We start from the raw sequence: 4,961 nt of genomic DNA on the forward strand, positions 1-4,961 counted from the left end.
ATATATATATATATATATATATACATATACATATATATATATATATACACATATTTCTTTTTTTCATCTTTATACAAATGCTAGTGATTATATAGTCTATTTTGTACATTTCTTTTTTTCACTTTATACGAAGTCTTGGAGATGTCCATTTTTCCCACATGGAATGGTTCCTTAAAGATTAAAAAAACAGGGCTTCCCTGGTGGCACAGTGGTTGAGAGTCTGCCTGCCGATGCAGGGGACACGGGTTCATGCCCTGGTCCAGGAGGATCTCACATGCCATGGAGCGTCTGGGCCCGTGGGCCATGGCTGCTGGGCCTGCGCGTCCGGAGCCTGTGCTCCGCAGCGGGGGAAGCCACAACAGTGAGAGGCCCGCGTACCACAAAAAAAAAAAAGATTAAAAAAACGTAAGTTAAATGTACTTTACAGTTTTTAAAAATTAAGTTTCGTTTTTGTCTGGAGTCCTTTTGTCTCGCAATATTTTCTTTTTCATTATATTCTTACTTTCACAGATTTACCTTTGAGAGTATTAAGATGGTAGTGTGATGTTTTAATTGCTATTCAATCTGACAAAATTTATCTTTCTGTGTTTATACCAGAAGAAACTTCTGATTGATAATCCCTCGTGAGATGTACACAAGACATTTTGCTGAGATTAAACTTCAGTCTTCTGATTTCAGAATCCTCACAGTTGCAGTATGTTAAAATGTTAATTCTCTAAGATATTGCTGAGAGACAGATGGGATAATTATCTACATATCAAATATAATTGTTTGGAAGTTACAAATTAAATCATGAACCAAATTTCTTATGCATGAAGCTTAACTCTAGTGAATTCCCTTGAAGAATTGTAAGTCAATAGCTTTCAAGACCACTACCACTATATTTTAAATGAATGGTTTGCTTACATGTTAGCTAAATAGTTATATTATCAATTTATAACAATACAAAATATCTCACAGTATTTATTTCTGTTTTTACTTTGTTCCTTGGTGTTCTACCAGCTTTTTTCTTTTTTCTTTCTGACCCTTCGGATCTCTATTCCTTGGTTATTTTCTCGGCTTTGTGGAACTCTGTCATCTTTGCACAGGGACCATGCTTATCTTCTCTGCATGGTTCCAGTTCTGGTAGATCTGATGCCTAAGTGAGCATTCTGAACTCTGGACCAGGTTAAATCCTCCTTCTATATGTTTCCTTAACTCTCCTCTTATAACACATATGCCAGCATCTTCAGTATCCATCATCCTTTTTTTTTTTTTTTTTTTTTTTGTGGTACGCGGGCCTCTCACTGCTGTGGCCTCTCCCGTTGCGGAGCACAGGCTCCGGATGCGCAGGCCCAACGGCCATGGCTCACGGGCCCAGCCGCTCTGCGGCATGTGGGATCTTCGCGGACCGGGGCACGAACCCTGCATCGGCAGGTGGACTCTCAACCACTGCGCCACCAGGGAAGCCCAGTATCCATCATCCTTTAACAGAACCTCTTGTTCATTGTCTTCAGGAGGAGGACCATGTCTCTCTTGTTCATTGTTTTCTCTCCACTCTCAAGCTGGGTGCCTTACCCATCGTAGGTGCTCAATAAATTCATGTATTTTCGTTGAATGGTTGAGGGAATGAAATAACGGACTTAAAAATACCTCCCAACTTCTAAGTTCCATGGACATGTTCATGATTCTTTCTCAACTAAGTTATTTGTTCCTAATTCCCATTTCTTTGAGGCTGAGCAGGTTGATAACTCAGAAGGAATATTATGTAAGAAGAAGGGAGAACCCTAGAAAGTTGCCTGGAATTTAGTCTCCTCCAACCACTTCCAGATATTCCAGACTTATGTTAGACCTCTGACTCCTGTATCCAGTATTCTATATGTTAGGCAGAGTTCTATGAAAATGCCTACATGTTTACTCCAAATCAATGATCTCTGAAGTTTTACATACATAAATCAGATGTTATGAAGTTTTATATACAAAATCAAATGGAAGTTGCTCCTTTTCCTTGTCTTGAAAAGACAATATCACTTTGTGGCTATGTCTTTGGAAGGGTAATGCATATTTGGTTCAATTCATAGAAGGTAATTAAGAAATTCTAATTAGATTAAAAAGTGCACCTTAGAAACTATATTTTTTTAATAGAATACGTTAGGTAGATTTTAACTCAGCGTGAGTTAGTTATTAAGCCTTTTAAATCTTGATTTTTAAAATTATAAATGTTATATTTCTTCCTTTTATAAAAACTATACACAATTTTTTCTTAATTTGACAGAGGAAAACATTGTGCTTAAAGGGTTTGATCATCTCCTCTCTTAAAAAATAAGCATATACTTTGAATAGGTAACATATTTACATATATTAATAATCAATGACTGTACAAGAATGTTGTGAAAAGTCTTTCTCTGGGCTTTGTCCTCTACCCAATTTTCATCCATACCTCCATTCAATGAGCATTTTTTTTTTTTGCGGTACGCGGGCCTCTCACTGTTGTGGCCTCTCCTGTTGCAGAGCACAGGCTCCAGACGCGCAGGCTCAGCGGCCATGGCTCACGGGCCCAGCCGCTCCGCGGCATGTGGGATCCCCCCGGACCGGGGCACGAACCCGTGTGCCCTGCATCGGCAGGCGGACTCTCAACCACAGCGCCACCAGGGAAGCCCTCAATAAGCATTTTCTTTTAGTGTCCTGACATCATCTCATCTCATAGGATATGAATTAGTTAAAAGTCCAGGGTGTATTATCAGATAATTAAAACAAATCCTCTATAATCAAAAAGTGAGTCTCTTAAAGGTCTTGCTAAAATGTAACAAAATAGGTTATGGCAGAAGATAGGATATTCTGCTTGCTAGAACAGGAATCAGCAAATTTTTCCTATGGAAAGGACCAGATATTACCGTAATTAGTCTAGGCCCTGTAGGCCGTAAGGACTCTTTTACAAGTAGTCAACTCTGCTGTTGTAACTTAAAGAGCATCTGTACACAATATGTAGATGAATGAACATGTTTGAGCTGAAATAAAACTTTATTTATGGACATTGAAATTTGAGTTTCATATGCCATGAAATATTCTTCTTCTTTGAATTTACTCCAGACATTTAAAAATATAAAAAACATGCTTTGTTCACAGGTTATAAAAAAAACAGGCAGTGGGTGAGATTTGGCTTCTGAGCTATTGTTTGCTGACCCCTGAAGTACAGCAAAATATGTTGTTGGGTTCTGAACACAATTCATTTCATTTTTAACTGATGTTTTTTGCTTTAGTGTATTCAAAATACTGATTATTAAATATCTTAATTTTTTTTTGTCTTATATGTTCAATTCAATATATTACTTAGGGAAGAAGACATAACACTTTCGAGTGATGATTAGATGCTAGACACTTGGTACTTTATCTCGCTTAATCCAGTTACCAACACTATGAAGTAGATATTATTTCTATTTTATAGACGAAGTAACGAAGAAGAGGATTAGCAACATTTCCCCTATGTACTATCTAGGGGATGGACTGTAGTGTTTTTTTTTTTTTTTTTTTTTGCGGTACGCGGGCCTCTCACTGCTGTGACCTCTCCCGTCGCGGAGCACAGGCTCTGGACACGCAGGCTCAGCGGCCACGGCCCACAGGCCCAGCCGCTCCGCGGCATGTGGGATCCTCCCGGACCGGGGCACGAACCCACGTCCCCTGCGTCGGCAGGCGGGCTCTCAACCACTGCGCCACCAGGGAATCCCTGGACTGTAATTTTTAACAGAGGTTGATCATACTCCATGGTTATAGAACTGAACAACAACAACTACTATTCAGTCACATAAATATGCTGCTTCCACTTGGCACCATTCTATGCTCATGGAACTTAGGTGTTCAAAGTTTTGTTGCTGTCTGTTGGTAGGTTGATGTTCAGTGCTGCTATTTTCACAAACATATAAACAGGAAAATTGAATTCACAGTGACTTTCATTATGTAATTTTCACCTGAGTGATTTTACTTTATCTAGCTTCCCTTTTAAGGGGAATTGGATTGGAAAATTGGCAAATGGAGTTTAAAATAGAGGTTTTTTTTTTTCCAAATATGGTCCCTGACTTGCAGTTATATGTATAATTTAATTTTTCTTTCTGCAGTTTCAGTCTGTTTCCTCTTGCATCCTCAGATGTTCAGAACATTGGATGACACCCGATATCAGGGGATTGTTTTTTGCAGTGGTTAGAGGGAGAATGAAGTGTTTTTCTGGAGGGATTATAACATTTGTTAAAGCATGCACTCTTTCTTTGGGACTTAAGACAATTAAGAGTGTGATCCTTTCATCCCAACAACAGCATTGAATTATAGCCATAATGTTGAGAGTAAAATTCAGCTACCCTTAAAAAGGAACTTCAACATAGGAAATGCATTTTACTTTATTACTATTTAAATTTAAACAAACCTTTGTTGAATAGATACTGATTTATTGCATAGAGATTATTTCAGAGTATTTTACAAGTTTATTAAATTATTTAAACAGGATTGTTTCAGTAAAAGCAAAAACTAGTAGCACGCCATTATAATTAATATTATCACTTGTTTGGAAAAGGTTAAATTTTCATTTTGCGTTAGAATCTTGCACTAATAGCTTGAAATATGCTAACCAATTGGATGATTATGACCTTCAACGGTCATCTGCCATGCTGTTAAGACATTCTCTCTTTAGCCCTGGCAAATATACATTTTATAATCCTTTTAGAGATTTGTGGGTTTATCTCCGGTATACCACAGTATTCTGTAATTAAATAATTAAATTATTGATTCCAAATCATAGGGCTTTAGAGATCAGACAATTTCTTTAATTTTAATGATCGTTTAAAGGCTATTAATTAGAAGGTTCACTTACTGACCTGTAGATGTCAGAGAAAAAATTTATTTCATATCCCCTTCCACAATTTAAAGCAGAAACTAATACTAAGATCATGCCATTGCATTTTATTCTATTGATAAGAGTTGCAGTCATTACTTAA

General features: G+C 37.5%; 1 non-coding gene across 1 annotated transcript; it reads right to left on the bottom strand.

Annotated features, from left to right (window-relative positions):
* Positions 1-1,042: 1,042 nt before the first annotated feature.
* Positions 1,043-1,147, bottom strand: LOC114900106. The gene has a single exon (XR_003794727.1). It is a non-coding gene; the product is annotated as a U6 spliceosomal RNA (small nuclear RNA).
* Between the last annotated feature and the right edge of the window lie 3,814 nt (positions 1,148-4,961).

Source organism: Monodon monoceros, unplaced genomic scaffold (genome assembly GCF_005190385.1).
Source record: "Monodon monoceros isolate NGI ecotype Baffin Bay Population unplaced genomic scaffold, NGI_Narwhal_1 Super_Scaffold_18, whole genome shotgun sequence".
In the NCBI taxonomy this organism is placed as follows: Eukaryota; Metazoa; Chordata; class Mammalia; order Artiodactyla; family Monodontidae; genus Monodon; species Monodon monoceros.